Source organism: Protopterus annectens, chromosome 2.part1 (assembly GCF_019279795.1).
Source record: "Protopterus annectens isolate FY-2018-M chromosome 2.part1, PAN1.0, whole genome shotgun sequence".
NCBI classification, from domain to species: Eukaryota; Metazoa; Chordata; order Ceratodontiformes; family Protopteridae; genus Protopterus; species Protopterus annectens.
Window position 1 is genome coordinate 1,476,960,703 of NC_056729.1, and position 18,831 is coordinate 1,476,979,533.

Consider the following 18,831-nt stretch of genomic DNA (forward strand, 5'->3'; position numbering starts at 1 on the left):
AGAAAGAGAGCTACTGTATTCTCTGAGTGTAAGACAATTCTTGAAGCCCTTCTTCAACTGCACCAGATGGCATGTGAATAAGTTATAGGACAATATTCTGAAAGAGCTGTATATGGGTGGATTACCTTCTTAATATGGCTGTTGACCCACTAAAGGATGAACGATTCCATATACTATAGGCATGGCAGTGGATATATTGGTATCACATGAAAGGTCAACATTCACCAGAGCTCCAAGGTTTTCTGCTATTTTATCAACTTTTAGTTGTCACTCCCACTTCCCTGCCACCTCCTACAAGCTCCTGAGCCACTAGTCTAACTCAAGTCATCTGTGGCATACTGAGGGCTTTATCCAAATATGCCACAGAGCTGGCTTATGCTTGTGGATGTTTGTCTGCAATCACTGGGGCCTGTGGAACAAGATAATAGGGAATGTTCTGCAGTCTTATATCAAAGAATAGTTTTGAGGGTGCAGATGTAAATACAAATAATTCCAGATTCTGCAACCTCTTTCCTGAAGTTATAAAGTTATTTTTGAATCATACTAGTCACCAAAATGGCCAGTTTATTTTGGCTATTATTTCAAAAGCTTTTGTGGGACTGATGATAAAAAAATGTGTTAAATTTTGAGGAACTGCTTGATGAGTGTAGAAAAGCTTCAGCACAGATACATGATGCTCTTTTTTGCACAGAGGAACTAACTGTATGAAATTTGAGGCTGAGTGACTGAAGTACTGTCAATTGTTATGAACTCTTCACCACCTCTTATTTTCTGTTATTCTTAGAAGCTATCAGGCTTTGTTGTTTCTCTGTACCTTGCTATCATAATGGTGCTTATGCTCTGGAATGTATATAAAATACTCATATTTCAGGAACTGAAGAAGTTTGTACATGAGTATAAAAATATTAGAGAGTCTGGAGTCTTTTCAATAGTATAACAGAAGTAGAGATCTCAAAACACTCCAAAGTGCTACTGTATTTGTGATTACTTAAATAAATCTATGATAATATTGCTTATTCTAAATTAGAAGCGATCTGCCAGTGCCAACAAATGGAAACACTATAGAAAGTGCTTGAAAAACATCATTTGATACCATCTTTTTTTTTTTTTTTTTTTTTGGGGGGGGGGGGGATGATCAATCTCCCTTAATTTCGTAAGAGCCAGAAGAAGCCAAACTTGACTTACTGAGAACTAGTAGGGAGGCATGATTTCACTAGCTGAATATATCAAGCACATATAATTTCTTATCATATTGTACTGGACAGCTTATGAAACATTGGGTAAGTACTGATAATGCTGGACAAAAACTTTAGAGTAGGGCAGCATTTCCTGTCATGAGGTGCCTTACCTACAGAGTCTGCGAGTCATCTCTGTGTCTGTATGGATTTGTGTCAAGGTATCTGGTTTCTTACATACCTCAAGGATATGGTGGTAGATGAATTGGGTATTTTTAAAAATGACTTTAACTATGTATGTGTATGTGTGGGTGCATACACAAAGACTGGAGGTCAGGTGGGGGAGCCTGGAACAAGGGTTTGGGGACAGTTGGCTGATGGAGACAATGGTTGGTGGAACAGGTGGTTGAGGGGGGCAGGAAAAAGGGTGTGTTGACCCAGATGCCAAACTCCCTTCCTAACTTTCTGCTTACTAACACTGATACATATTACATTTTAAAGAGTTGCCTGTAGTTATGGTGTGCTATTTTCTTGTAACACCTGACTTATCTTATCTAAAGATGTACTGTAAAAGTATATTCCTCATTTGCATGGCTCTTATTTTTCCTTGGCTCTTACCCTGCTTGCAAGAGGGGTTACATTTCAGCTGCATATGGTGCTGCGGTAGTGTTGTTGCCTCACAGTAAGACATTGTCCTGTTAGATTCTCAGCTAAAGCGTCTTCTGTGTGGAGACATGCATGAATGGGCGTACCTTTGTTGAAGGTTGTGCGTCAGGGCTGGCAACTCGGCACGTAAAAATCTACTGCCAATCATTAGCGGACTGGAGTTCTGCTGTGGCGACCCCTAACCGGGAAAAGCCAAAAGACACAACAACATCCCTCTGAGCTCTTCACATGAACATGATAGACTGGCTATAGGCTTTGTTAGGCCGTACTATGCCGCATGCCACAAATATTCTACAAGCCTTGTCTGGCTTGTGCTTCACTAAACCACCTGATTTATCCAGCCATAAAAAAATCACATTTTTATTGGGCAAACACCCATTCAATGATGTTTAAAGCTCACCTTTGAGGGTTATAATAGGTCTCCATGCATGGTGTTTGCAGCCCTCTGATGGAGGTGAATAGTCATAACTTAAGGGGATATCAAGCATCACCTGTGGCATGGTGCCCCACGCAAAAGGCATGATACAAGGCACTTGTGTGCTTGCTGTGATCCACATTGCTGTCCTAAGGATGTGTTTATTGAGGGATAGTCATACCTGTTGATATAGACATAGGCATCATCTGTGTTAAGTGTATGGATAACAGTCTATATGGCATCTATAGATGCTTGAGGATCTGGAGATATAATGGAACCTTCACAATATTAGCAATCATTCTTCCTGGTTCTGGAATGTTTGGATGTCTGTTTCTTCATGGAATCCCAGGCAGTGGAGGAACTGCTGGAGAATATGGTTGACTGAAGCCTGAGATATCATTTTCTTCTCTCCAGTAGGCTTTTGAAAGGTGCCAACAGCTGTAATAATAATAATAATGGCTGTCATCATTTGTGTCAGCAGGGGAACTGAATGTTCTGTGGCCTTCTGCACTAAGGAGGATATGACTATTCATGTGGAAGTTGTCCTGCTGCCCCTGCCTGGTGAGGGTGTTGTACAGTATTTTTTTCCAAAAGCACACCTTTGCATATGCATGGTACATAGCTGGTGGCATTGCAACAAGTTGAAGAATGGCAGTTAGTAAGTTAATGATTAGTGCTGGACTGAAGTTTATTAGCCTAGTTCATTTTCCCTACATTTTATTCACTGTCTGTATTGTGGCATGTGATGTTTTGGTGAACATCAGACAATGTTTGTGAATTGCTTTCAAAGTGTTATGCTGATGTATGCTACATACTGTATGTTCTGCTGCTAGGCATAGCCATTTGTGAATTATGAAATCTATTTATGTAGCATGTTGAATGATCGCCAGCTTATGCATTGTGCATTATGTTGTTATTGTGCTGTATACAGCCCACTATATATTAAACCCCTCGTAGCTTTAACTTTGAACTAGTTCCAGACTGCTAGACCCATATGAGTCCACACTGCAGTCATTAGACAGATGCAGGAAGATTCTAAAGTGTGTGCATATGCACCCATGTGTGTTTGTGTTTGTATGTAAGGGGCAGAGTCTCAATTAGAAAGAGAGTTTTAATTTTTACTACACATAGCCATTCCAAAAACATTTATGTCATTCACACTTTATGTTAATGGGGTAGTATTATCAGGAATAATTTCCATAAACAGCCATATTTCATTTAAATAGACTTATGAATTATATGTAAACAACATATAAGCATTTGTTGTCTTATTACTTTTGCTAATAAAATGACTATTTTTTAATTTCCCTGGAGGTGCCGCTGACTTTCTCTGATTCCATGTAAATACCACCATGGGAAGTCAGGTAGGTAAGGGTTCAGTGGAGAGTGCATTTAAATAGTTATCAAATAAATGCATTTCTCCAAGTCATTAAGTTAACTGAGGACACTAGCTTCTGCCCATCTGGATGCTTGTTCACAATTTCCATGCTTCTCAGACGGAAACAATGAGTAAAAAGGTTACACAGACAAACGAATCAGTAAAAGCTATAAGAAAATTCTAGCCAAGATAGAATTTCCACTCTGTGACTCCTTAAACCTCTTGTATTAGAGGCACATGGGATATATGTAAATGACCCCTTAAGGACAACAGCTATATGGCAGTTCTGAATGCCCATGATTTTTTTTTCTCTTTTTAAGTCTGTTATGGACAAATTCAGGCCAATAATGCCAAATCCCACTAGCTGTGGACATGCATGTTTCAACCTTCTTATGGCCTCATGAGCACAGCATAAGTAGACAGAGACAATGAAAGTTTAGTAAAATAAGCAGCAATTGATTTATTCATCATTTAATTTTTTTCATTAGCTTTTATTGTGTTCATATTATTTGTAATATTTCAGTTTAGCCAAAGTTCATTCTGAGCTGAAAGAGGATATTGTCACTCCAGTCTACTCATCACTGTAGGGTGATGTTTAAGTAGCATTTGCCAGTGCAGAATGTTGACCGCTGTGGAGACAGACTGCAGTAAAATGGTAAAAGGGAGGGACAGAGAGCTAATTCTGAGCCAGTATACATAAAGCAGTGTGCTGTATGTAGGCTAGAATGAATGTCTGTAAAATGTTGGGTTGTGTGGCTAAAAGGCTGTAATGCAAGAGACACAGATGCTATTCTCCGGTGTACAGAATGTAGAAAATCTCATACACAGAATATTGAATAGAAATTTCTATGCTTACAAAGAATACATCAAACTTGTGATGACAGCATAAACAAGGCTGCTAAGATGTTCACATGCTATGGGCATATCATGTCTTTAGGGGTCAAGCAGAGACCTGGAGTTCAGACTGAATAAAGGAGTATGGGTCGCACGTGGAAGAAAAAAACATCAGGTATGATCAAGGAAGCTTGAAATGAGTGAAAAAGGAGGTGGGAAAGAAAATCAAGAGGATAACTACAACAATCAGCCTGACTTGTTGAATTATTTCTTATTTATTCATTTATAATATTCATTTTGATGCTTCTATTTTGCCAATCTCTTCCATTTTCAGTCACCCCCTCCCCAGAACATCTGGAAATAATTGACTTTTAGTCAGAGTGTATTTCTTGTTTAACACTTTTCCACTAAATAAGTATATTTAGTTCATTTGCTACATTGCAAATACTTTAAACAGAGCAGAATAACCATAATGCAACATCTCCGGCATTGCAGCTCTGACAGTAGGAGTAGATAAAAATGACAATGTGAATAGTGCATTGTTAAATGACAACTTCTCAAAAATGGAATCCGAGCTGTACAGCCCAAAGTATTGAGATATTTTGCTGTTCAGCCCCTTGGCTTTCAAAGGAAATAATCAATGCAGGTATGCAATAGAAACGCTATATATTTATACCTGAGATATTCCAAAAGCAAATGGGCAAGGAACCACAGCATTAAACAGGGCAAAGAACAGCATTCAGGTAAAAACGGCTTTCGCCATCATCAGCATGAGCCGGATCTGAACATGTGACAATCACTCAGTTCAGAGCGCAATGTATCCAACTCCCAGATGCATGCTTACTTACTTACTGGAAGATATAAAAGAGTCCATTGCTTTTAACGTATTTATTTATTTATTTGTATTTGTTGACCAAGACAGTTTATTTGGGCACAGTTCAGTTTCAGCTGAGACCCATTCAAGTTTAGATATATATTTTTAATAAAATGGTTACATGTTATAATGTAATTAAAACCAGACAGCATACACAGAAATGAATGACATATTACAGTGTACATTATTTCTCAATATACCAACATGTTAGCTGTGAGATAGGTCTTAGATGGAAAACAATCAGCATGCACAATAATATTTACATTATATGCACAAGTAAATGACACTTATGGGCTTTGTAATTAGGATTTTCTTAAGTCACAGACTGTGGAATAGTAGACGCATTGAGTAGCAGTGCAAAGAAGAGGAGATAATAAAGTGGAAAAAAGAGATAACCTGTGGGGACAGGTTACAAGTTTAAGAACCTGACAGCCAAGGGAGTGAGAGAGGCTAATCAGAAAGAAAGGTAAAGAAAGTTTGAGACCAGTGGATCACATGGCACTTATTCAGTTGTATATCTGGTCTGTAGGGTAGGGAGTTTTATATTGCTTTTACTGGTGGTGTTGGGATGGGAAATGGGTAGGATATATAAATGCAAGAATCCCTATGCCTGTGAGTATAACACTGCATTGGGATGCCTCAATCTTTTCTCAGGTTTTTGGGAGGGTTTTGGATTAGGTCTGTGAAAGCCAGGAGTTGACTCCTGGCATCCAAGATCAAGGAATGGCCTCAGTGATAGTTCCATAGGAGGCATAAAAATTGAAAACATATTTCTCTAAGAAATTCAGGTAGTCAGATTAATGGTTTAGAAATAGCATTCAAAAACATTATTGCCAAACTGTATTTTCTTTACTAGTTTATATAAGATGAAAAGACTTTGACCAGAGGCATTGCGCTGGTACATACCATGGAATGAGGTGTGCTGAACATCATTTAGGGTATATAAGATGGATGTGGATCAGTTTTATCTGATTGCCAAAAATTAATGGTTCATTTCTAGGTAATGCACTTTCTTCAGTGAAAGATATTGGTGTGCATGTGATCCACTGGGGAGGGTAGCTGCAAACTTAACTAGTCTGTAATAGGCTTGTAGTTTGCTGGCTGATGAGGACATCACAAATGCAGAGGAGACTGGGCAAAGGATAGATATAGGATGTAGTTACGCATGCTGACACAGTACAAAGGGTTTGATTTTATACAATAAATCTAGTTTTTCAAAACCATTTTGATTATTTAACTAATATGTTGGTTCAGTGTTAGAATGTGGTCACTTATGATTGCATATGTAGTACATTATATCCTTCTTCAGCTTACCTCTTTGTCTACAAATAAGATATGCAGTAGTGCATGAAACTATAGAAGCTTGTTCTGTCATTTTAGACTGTTACTCAGAAAGAAAACCACCAAAATGCTACCTCTGTGAGGGGATTTCACAATGGTCCCACACTTAAAACAGACTTATCCTCAGTACACACACCAGCATGCAGCATATATTCTTTATGCTACCTTTATCAGGAATGTAAGACATATAAGAATCTGCAGAAGAACAGTCAGGAACAAGTAGGAATGATGCTGTACATATGCACAGCAGAAATTATTAAAATAAGAAATCCTGCCTAGCTAATTTTAAGTATTCTCAGTTGTGAAGGGTTTTATTTATTCTGTGCTTTTAAATGGGTTAGTCCCACTGCACCAAATGTTCATTTATAGGTGTAACATAGGGAGAAAGCCTCCAAAATATAAACCTGGAGGCAATCTATTTTATTATAGTAGTCAGCCAACATAAACAGCATATCCTAGAGATGTGTGAGTGCCTGGTGAAAGCCCACTAACCCATACAGAAAGCATACCGAATGCAACAAGACAGCATGTGGAGGCCAGTACTGAACATCAGACCTTGGACCTAACATACATCAGCATTAGGAGTGTATTACTGTGATGTATTTACAAAACTAACAAGATGCAGTAGGAACAGAGCACCTGAGAAATGAAGGAATAAATAATATAATTCCTCAAAAACATTGGGAAGGTGGCAGGATTTAACTTTAGATGTGCATCCCATATGGGTTAACACAGGCCTAAAGGAGATGCCCTATGCTGACCATCTAAAAAAAAACTCCAGCTTTACTCTGTCGCATATCGCCTACTCAGAGGCGATCTCTGCCTAACATACAAAGCTATGTCAAACCCAGAGCTGTTGGACATGCTCCACTTAAAGAAATCCCAGTCCCTCTGAGCTACACGGTCTAGGGAACTAAACCTTGTCACCACAATAAACAGAACATGCTGGAGGGATAGATTCCTGTCCCAGAGACTTCCCATACTCTGGAACAAACTACCTATCTATATCAAACAAAGCTCCTCATTAGCACTTTTCAAGAAAAATCTTGATGATTGGATGGGAGATAGGAAATTCACCCTGGGAATCATTTCTGTGGCTCTGCTCGACAGGGGCACAGGAAAATCATTTTCTTGGGTGGCAAAAGCCAGGGTATCTTTTTGGCTAGGTTTATATAGGCCCTAGGGCCAATAGCCTAGTACCTACCTATGAACCTATGAACCTATGAAGGCAGAAGCCAGTAGTTTGATTTAAAAAAAAGACAGATCTAAAAATGTGGGTCTACCTCAGTTTTGTCGAAATCCCATATTATCAAATCTCACTTTGTCGACACTCAAAATATCTGACTCCCACATCATCAAAACAGCGAAACAATGAAGATCTTCCTAGGGTAAGTAACCTGTTGTGCGAGACAGTGAACTTTGCCCTTTTCCCAACTATAGTGTGATCGCAGAGTTGGTATATTAAGTTAGGGGTGTGGGGGGGTGCATCCCCCCACATTGGGAGTATGGGGGTGCAGCCCCCCACCTGGGTGGGTTAGAGATGGTGCAGTTTGGGTTTTGTTTCTTTTTAGGTAAGTGGTTACTTACCCTGGGAAGATTTTCATTGTTCCTCTGCTTCGATGAAGTGGGAGTTTGATATTTTGAATGACAACAAAGTGAGATTTGTTAATATGGGATTTTGACAAATTGAGGTAAATCCAAAAATGTATATAGTAGATCAATACACTTATAAAATTATGTAACCAGGACAGAAGTTTACTTAGCCCTTTATCTGTATATGCAAGGTATAAAATGTGAGATTTCTATTCTGTGCTTGAGGATCATAAGTGCAGTCCTCAGAACTATAAAAAACATTAAAAGCAATAACAGGAAAATATATAGTAAGTCACAAACTCACAAATTGCTGTATCTGACAATACTCTCTTCTCAGAGGTACAATGATCTCAGAGTAGTATACCTAAGAAGCAGGGGTATGTTTGAGGGATGCAGAGAGCTTCCACCCTGCAAAAAAATATTTATATTGCTGAGTAAGAATTATTTTTGGATGTTTAAGTTATCCTAGAAGACTTGCAGTTAATTTGATAGAGTTCCAGAATTTGTTGTATCGAGTCTCAAATTTCAGATACATGGCTATAAAAGTGAAGCATTGTTTTACTACCCATAAAGCCTCTTCTCCTACTTCTTTACAGGTTTGAAAGATGTATCTTTGGGTGATGAAGCCGGCAGTGCTCTTTGTTTCTGTGCTGTCCTGCATGTTGGCTAACTCGACCCTGTCAGCATGAACCAGCAGAACCATTGTACTAAATTTTTCTGTACCCCTCCAGTTGAATAAGGAAGGATAAACAGTAACTTGGGCTCCTTATTTTACAAGTAGAAAGTCACTGCCTAGGAACATAGAATACTAAGCAAGTGATCATAAGAACCATAAAGGGCCTGGCCATGTACACCTTTAAGCAGCTACACTTAAACATTCTTGCCACCATTCACGAGTCCAAATCAAGCAGGAATATCCATGATAACCATGGTCTAAATTTATGTCCATCCATTCAATCATCATGACTAGCCTTAAAGGCAAATAAAGTAGTACTTTGCTTGACTTGCAGTGCTGATTTGTTCCATAGGCTAGGAATACACTGAACTAGGACCCTATCCCTTCAGTGAGTCTTCTTAATTTGTTGGTGTAAATTTAGGTACCTAGTATGGATGTTTGTAAAGCTACTAGTGTGTGAAGAAAAAGGAGGTCAAATAGGACTGGGTCTTTCATGGCTCAAATAGTTATGCTAATCTATTAGGATAGTTGAAGGATCTAAAGCTTTTAGTTTATTTTATTTATTTATTTTTTTTTGTTAAAGTTGTTGGGGCTTTTCCAGTTGAGTGATATGATTGGATTTGTACTTACCAAAGAGAGCACTGTATTTGATAGTGGGTCTAATAAGGGAAGAGTACTGGGGTAAGATGACTTATTTGGATCTTGAAAATATTCCCTTGGAAATGAACCAGGCCAGATTGAAGGCTTTTCTTACAATGGTGGAAACATGATGGTTAAATGAGAGAGAGAGAGAGAGAGAGAGAGAGAGAGAGTTGATCATATAAGTGCCCAGGTCTCTTATGACTGTATGTGTTTGAACTGGAGTTCTACTTATGAGATAAGATCAGCTTTTTTACCATATGCTTCTATGCTACACTTTTTTGCATTTAGCTTGAAATTGTTTTTATTATACAGGTATGTGCATATTCCAGCCCTTTCTGAAGCAGTTAAGTGTCAGTAGATGAGTGGATAACAGTAACCAGCTTGCAGTCATCAACACATCTGGTCAATCATACGTCAGGAATATTGGCTTGGATGTTTGTAAAATAAATGCCAAACATGACTGAGCTCAGCACTGATACCTGTGGTATCTCACTAGTTGCAATGTTATGTTAAAAGAGGGTACCAGCAATTGTTACTACTTGGGATCTGTTGGATTGCCTATTTACAATCCAGCAGACAATGCAGGGAACTACATTAAGTCTGTCAAACGTTTCAGTAATACCAGCATGGGGGATAGTGGCAAAAGCCTTGATCATGTCAAGATAAGCAGCATGGTCACAGTAACTACTGCCCAAAGCTTGTATAACTTTTTCACAGAACTTTCAAGAGACAGGACCTGCCCATCACAAACCAAACTAACTGGGGTGTAGCTCAGTTATGTTGACTATATCTACATAAATGAGTTTTGCTATGATATATCCCTTGGCTTTGTATATAAGGCTGGCAAGACTGATAGGCTTATAATTACCTGGGTCTGTAGATGGGCCATTTTTGTATAGAAGAGATTCAGTGGCTGTTCTACAAGCATCAGGGACAAACCCTGTTGACTGGCTGAAGCTGAACAGTTTAAGCAGAGGCTCATATAGAGCATATTTGGCATTGGTGTGAATGCAGCCTGGTGTGTATAGAAGCATTCTTCTAGCTTTTGACAAGGATTCTAAGATTTGTTCCAAGGTGATTACAGGGAAAAATACATTTTCTGGGACAGTGGATGCAACAATGTGGATGGTTGTGGTAAAGTTACCTTTAACTTTATCTCCTAATATATCGATTTTATCCTTGGGACTGGAATGTGTGATGTAATTGTGGATGAACTCAGTACATTGTCAAGCATTTTTCTTTAATTTCCTGACATAACTAAAGAAAGATTTGTAGTTTCCTTTCATATCTGTAGTAACCTCAGGCTTTTACTCTAATTTTACTACATTTTCTAAGATTGCTTTTAATTTCCTAGCTGACATGTTTCAATGCAATCTTGAGGTAGGGGGAAAAGGGGATTTCTAACAACTTATTATTATTTTTATTCTTATGTTATTCAGTTTATTAATACAGGAGTGCCACTATAGAGGTTTATTCCTGAATTTAATATTATATTTAGTGCAGACAGGTATAGACTTTTATATGCAAATGTTTAGATGGTGATAAAAATTGCTGATAAATGTGGCAGCCCTATCAGCTGGGTACATTTCTGTGTTGTTGTTGGGAATTTTGCACAGGTCTTCTCCAAGCTGAAGTAAGTTTGCCCTGGAGAATCCCTTGATATGTTTTAATCTGATTTTGAGGTGGTACCATTAAGCCTGATAAAGAAGATAACTGATTTGTGGTCATATTTAATCAGGGATGTAGAGATGTCTGGAGGGGTACTGGTGGGATCTAGGTTGGTAAGACCAGATCAAGGATATAAGAACCTCTAGTGAGTAGTTTTACAATTTTGTCAATTGCAATGGTATTAACAAAGTCTAAGAAATGCTCAGCATATCTGTTTTTAAAGGTGTATACTTGCCAGTTAATGTTTAGGTAATTGATGTCCCCTAGCAAAAAGGCATTTTATTTGATATATATATATATATATATATATATATATATATATATATATACCCTTAATGGCATTGAGCTGATATCCATGATTTTAGGGGGAGCTGATGGAGTTCTGTAGCAAGCAATGTAGTAATAGTTTGATTTGTTAAGGGTGATTTGGATCTTTAGGAGCTCCAAGTTAGGGTTGTGGGTAATTTGACATGAGATGGTGATGCCTCTGAGAAAAACAGATAATCTCTAGATCCCTCAAAGATTACTTCAGTGTCACTGAACCTATGAACCTATCTGCTGCAGTCATCAAAGGGCCAGAAGGTATGATAGATGTTAAACCAACCCCAGTAAAAAGGAAATGCTGTCATTGCATTGAAACCATGTCTCAGCAACTACACATATATGAATGTGTTAGAGTTGCAGGAGGGTCTCCAATCCTGGAAGCTTTCTGTTTGCACTCCAAGTATTGAACAGTACCACTATGATGTTGTCCAAATTTGAGTTTGAGTTTGCTATGTAGGAAAGTCCAGTAAGAAGACTATGCATACAATTGGCACTACAGAGGCAGCAAAGGCTTTAGCAGTATGTGGAAGCCCTGATATATGATAGATGTAAGCCATCCATGACAAAACAGGAAGTCTTATCTACCATCTGATTCCATATTGACATATGCTGGATCCCCCTTAGTATGATACAAAATCCTTACTCAATTGCTGAAGTCAATTATCTTATAGGTTCATAGGTACTGACTAGGTTATTGACCTGTGATGATCTTAAGACGCCTAGCCCTGTACTCCCATGGTGATTATTAGCCTTTATATTTTTTTATAGAAATCTCCAAACATGGGCTGCACTGTATGTTGAATACTTACATGTTTTCCTTACCCATGAAGACCATCAGTGCTAAAACAGGGCTGAATTTGTGGTTGCACATCCATTCATCCAAGTTACATTTGAATAGATTAAGAGAGGTATCATGCTTTATGTGGAGGGGAAGCAGATTCCATAGAAGTACTATTCTCTGTGATACATACCTATCACTCCTGCATCTTCTGTTGATCTTTCAAAACAAATTGAGTTCCCCTGATTGGGTGTTTCTGATACCACTGGACTTCTGAATGTGTAATAGGTCTGACAAAACAGGGTCTGTTGAAGCTTTGTATGTGAAGCAGAGGTTGCCTCTCAGTAGCCTGTATGATATTGAGAAGAGAGACATTGATTTTTTTAGTGAGGAAGTACTGTGCTTTTTTTCTAGTTGTGACAAGTGTTTGGATATGTACAAACTGAAATGGGAATTATACTTAATGACTGGCTTAATGGGTGCTCATTACAAAGGAACAATTATTTCCCCTGGATCTGCACACCATATCCTTCAATATAAGCTGTGTTAAGAAAAAGGATTTCCTTAAACTAGTGGATATATGGTGATCAATGGACAGTTCATTGTCAACACAGATTCCCAAATCTCAAACTATGGGATCAGTTTTCAGTGGGGTATTGCCAGTATGGTAGTTACAGAAGTAAAATTTGCGGAAGAGGCCGTTCGTGCTTTTCATATTTCGCTGAGTGGGTGTCGATGTTTAGGTGTTCGAAGAGATGGAGTTTCGAGGTAATAATATAGACCCCACACACACACACACACACACACACACACACACACACACACACACACACACACACACACACACACACACACCACTTACCTGTGACATCTGCTGTTCTGTGACTAAGTTCCTCACACACTCTTTCTCTGTTGTGCTATTAAACTCTGTGTCGTTAAAGTGTCCCACTGCTTTAGGACATTTGACCCCTCCCTGTTTTATCTTATCTGTTCATAATAGTAAGCACTAGAATTTCAAGCTAGGAAGGACTTCCCCTTAGACTGTTAAAGCCTAATTACATTCTCTTTCATAACTTTCCACTGTATAGTTCTCATTGCAATACCTAGAGTATTAATCTGTTTTCTTCCATCCTACTTTTAAAATCAGAAATACCTGGGCAAGACTACCAGTAATTGATAGCCAACAAACCATTTCTCAGGAATCAGGTTGGAATTAGTGCTTCTATTTTGTTCCTAGTGACAGAAGGAGCATAGAGAGGTCATGCAGGAGAGGTAGATACATCCCCCGTAGGTGGCCACATTTCTGGAACAAGCTTCCAGTTCAAGTGAAGCAGAGCACCTCCCTAACCCTCTTGATATGCAACCTAGATCAATGGATGGGTGACCACAAATTCACACTTCATTCACCTAAACACTGACAATTGGGGCACCTCGGGATAAATATGCCTAGGCTTGTAAGGGCTCTAGGGCTGTTAGCCTAGTAACTCTCTATGAACCTATGAACCATCGCAAGTACGGCAAGTGCACTGGACCAAAAGGAAACTGTTCATGTAAATAATATGATAGGCCAGCACAAAGTGAAGTGAAATCTGCTAATTTATCTATGGCACATAGGCAAAAAGGTACATGAAATAAAAGACCAGACCGGTTTCGGCTGAATAAAGCCTTCCTCAGTGTAAGCCATATAATACCAAAGTACCATTCACCATTAAATACATGCACATTGCAACACAAATTCTTCTCATTGGTAATTTATAATTGTTCATTACGTCCAGGGAAAAACAAACCTCCCAGTTTAATAATCCACTTTTTTTCTTTGTTATTCAGAATGGAATGCCAACCAATTGTATTACATCTATCACCTATAAGCATATCTATGATGATAAATCTAAAATCTACAGTTTTGTGTGTAAGGAAATATTTGTATAGGGCACTGGATTGTCTCCTATTTCTTATATCACTGAAATGTTCTGTCATTCATAGTCTTAATGGTCAGGATGTCTGTCCAATATAAAAATCTGAACAAGACCAGGTGGCCAGATAAATAATCCAATCTGTGTTGCAGTTAGCTAAAAACTTAATATCAAATGCAATCAGTGTATTTTTGCTGGAAAATTGTTTGGATCTAATTACTCTGGAATAGTATGCACAATGTCCACAAGGGACACAACCATATAGAGGCTCACTCGTGATTGAGTTTTGTTGTTTATGCCTGCCATATTACTGCCAACGTTTGTAGTGGCTCAAATGTGAACCTAATGTTTTGCCTCTGCAAAAGGAAAATAAACATTTGTGAGTAAGAATGTCTGACAATTTGGGATCAGCTAACAAAATATTTCAATGTCGATTAATAATTTGCATCAATATGTTGGTATTACATCCATACATAGTCAAAAAATGAATATCCAACATGCCCAATTGTTTCTTGCCCTTATAGGTCAATAGTTCATTCCTGTCCTGAGCAGATGCTCAATTGTTTGCAGTTAGGACACTGCCTGACTTATAGTCTCTAGCTCTAAATCTACCCTCCTAATCTTGTCTATAATGTTCATAATTGTCTGGATTGGAACAGATATGTCTCATACAAAGAAACTGTGATTTTGGAATGTTCCTTATAATGTGGGGAGGATGGAAACTAGTTGCATGCAATAGTGAATTATATTGAGGGTATTTACAGTATACCTGGCTATCCAAAGTATGATCGATGTTCCTGGTCACCAAAACATTCAGAAACAGTTTCTGTTGTACATGGTAATTTACTGTAAAATGTATATCCCACTTGTTGCCATTTAAAGAGTCAACAAATTCTGTTAAATAATCGCTATCCGCCCTCCACACCTTTCAACAATCATCTAAATAGCGTCACCATATATCTGTTTCCTCCAGATATATATTTCGGCTAGAGTCATAAATTAACTGCTCTTCCAAAAACGCCATAAATAAATCAGCATAAATAGGGGCAAAGGAGGCCCCCATGGCCATGCCTTGCAACTGCAAAAAAAATCTGCCATGATAATAAAAAATATTTTTAGTAAGAACATGTTCCGCTAAGCAGACAAGGAAAGTGTTGAAACCTAGTGGATATAGTTCAGATCTATATTGTAAAGCCTGTAAACCCACCCAGTGGGGGATGTTGGTATATAATGCTGCCATGTCAAGAGTGCTAGTAGCCACCCAGGCTCTAATTGCATATCAGAAATTAAATGGAAATATTGCGTGGTATCCTGTATTCGTGATCTTACACATGTTAATAAGGGCTTTAGATATTTGGTCAGGAACTGAGAAAGTGGTTCAATGAGTGAACCTTTACCTGAAACAATGGGCCTGCCAGGTGGATTATCCAAATTCTTATGAATTTTGGGTAATAGGTATAGATATTGTTGATGAGGGTCAGGCACAGTGAGATGGTGTAAAGCCGAATTGGTAATAATACCTTTTTCCTTGGCATCATGGAGAAATTGGTTGATTTGTTGTTTAAATCTATGACTAGGTTCCAGGGGCATATGCATATAATATCGCCCATCATTTAATTGTCTTTCCACTTCCTCATGATATTTCGCCCAATCCATGACTACCACGGCTCCAGCCTTATCTGCTAGTAAGATAACCACATTTTTATTATTCTGAAGGTTCTGAAGCACCTGTTGTTCAATCTTTGAGAGATTATGAGATGAAATCCCAAATTCTTTATAATGGAAATGTAGATCCTTAAGAACAGTGTTCTGAAACATGAAAACATTATGATGCATTGGGGGCATAAATGTAGATTTATGAAATTTAAACCCATTCTGATCAACATCAGGAGAAACAGAGTCAAAATGCAATCTCATATTCAATAAGCAACAAAAAGATGTCACATCTTGAGCAAAAAAATCCTCTGAGACAAAAAAGCCCGGTACAAAGTTAAGGCCTTTATTCAACAATTGTAATTCAACTTGAGATAAAGGTGTACATGAAATATTTAACACATTTGCAATAGTATTTATTTCTGCATCATGATTTGGAGTAATGTCTCCACATTGTGTACCTGACCTGTGTTTCCTACCTCCCTTGCGTGGTTTATGCCTAAAAGGTTGTCCAGATGACTATGTTTGGAGAGTGGAGAATCTAAGTTGTGCTGCACATCCAAATCTGTAGCAGAGGATGAATTCTCCCCTGATGTTCCACTCTGAGAGGTTCTTGATTTTTTTTGAGGATAGACCTAGGTCTTTTCCTCTTGAAGGGCTTTCTGTCTAGATTGTCAAATTCTACACTCTTGGTTACTCCAAAGGGTTTACCTCTTTGATAATCCCCCAAATCTCTGTTAAATTTATGCATTTTCTTTTCTTTTAGTTGTTTTTCAAAAACCAATAATTCTTTGCTAAGCTGGTTTAAACATCATACATAACATGGCTGTCCTTCATATTTTTTAGTTTCTTCACAAATACCTACCACCTCTGAGATACATTGGTCAACAGACCTGTCATAATAAGATGTCAATATGTCAGCAAAACTCATAGATGTCCGTTGTTGGGCAAGACCCCATTGTTCCGATAATTCCTCATCTATATTAGCAACTAATGGTTGAATCCTTACTCTGAGGCCCTTCAGGGAAATACCCTTTGCTTGGTAGACCTTAAAAAGCTTGGAGTGCCAAACATTGGTCCTTAATGTTCGCATGCTTTTTGTTAATTTTTGAAAAATAGATATACATGTATTATCTAGCCCCTCTAAATTAACTACTTAATTTATACCAGTTTTGGGCCCCAGTGCAAAAATGGTCTATATTACATGAACGAGTGATCAAAATATCGAGTACAAGATACTCAACATACTTTGATCGACCGTTCATGTAATCGGAACCTCCAAATGTTGAAATTTGGAGTTCTAAAATGTTTTGGTCGTCCTTCCTGGTGAGTGTAGCGTGTGACGTAAACATGCTACACTGTCAGGAATGGCTTCGTAAGAGGCTGCTTTATTTAATATTTCAACTCCGAGATCACTATACATTGGGAAAAGGGCAATTTCCCGGTAATCACTTGCACGATTACCGGGAAATTGCCCTTTCCCCAATGTACAGCAATCTCGGAGTTGGTATATTTAGTTAGGGTGGGTGTGAGGGGCAGAGCCCCCCATTTCGGGGTGTGTGTGGGGAAAAGCCCCCCAGTTCATTTTAAAAGTATTTGTGTTTGTGTAGGTGTTTGAGTGTTTGAGTGATGTGAGTGTGTAGGGGTTTGTATGAATTGGTTGTATGTGTGTGTGTTGTATGTTTGGAGTGGGACAAACAAAATCTTTCGATTTTGTTTTTTTCAGTGTTTTTGGGTTTTGATGACACGATCAAGCGATCAAAGTATGTCGAGCATGTTGTACTCGACATTTTGATTGCTCATTCATGTGATATAGACCTATCCAAAAACACCAAAATCATTTCTATCAGCTGAAAGACCTTGTAAAATCTTGTTGAGATCCATATCTAATGTAAATGTAACACCTAATCGCCTAATAATGATAGTGGTGGAAAATATTCTTTAAAAATATAAACAGTATATATGTATATGTGTGGAAACAATCCCCCTAACACATAAAAATGAATAATAGTTATATAGAATACCTAAATGAGGTTCGTGCACAAATCATATATAAACAGCCTCCACAATTACATACAGAGTGATGTGACCATTTTCACATGGAAAACCATAAAACCGAATATATATATATATATATATATATATATATATATATATATATATATATACACACACACACACACACACATAAATACATATATATATATATATATATATATATATATATATATATATATATATATATATATATATATATATATATATATATGTGTGTGTGTGTGTGTGTGTGTATGTAAATGTATTCTCCACTATACCAGGTCCAGTCTGATGTGCAAAAAAACAAATTTATAAAGTGGTGTAACCAACTGGATGAAAATAGACACGGACTAGATATATATTGTACACTACCCTAAGTCCAGTCTCAAGTACAAAAAATAACCTATTATGGGGAACAATAACATCCCCTGCGTATCTTAAGATGACTCTCCTTCCACCAATGTTGTCATGAATTAGCACAAATAATACAATATCTGTGCAATGCTATGATCCCCAAAAACACAATTTTATAGTCCCTTGACCAACAACTGATAATAGTATAAACATATGCATATATAAGAGAAAAGGCAATTACAGGGGATCAATAATAGCCCTTCCACATAACCAAATGTGTGTGTCTATATTAACCATTAGAACCTGCTCGAAAACCCAGTACCACACTGATATGCCAAATTATGTATAAACATAAATTAATTATTAACACAGTGTTATGTTCCCCTAGATAAGGAACCTTTATATCTTCCTTTAAAACACATAAAAGACCGGGCCCAGTTGTGGAGATCAAATTTATAAAGTATACCAACATATCATCATAGACAGGATTATAGTTGATAAATGTAATAA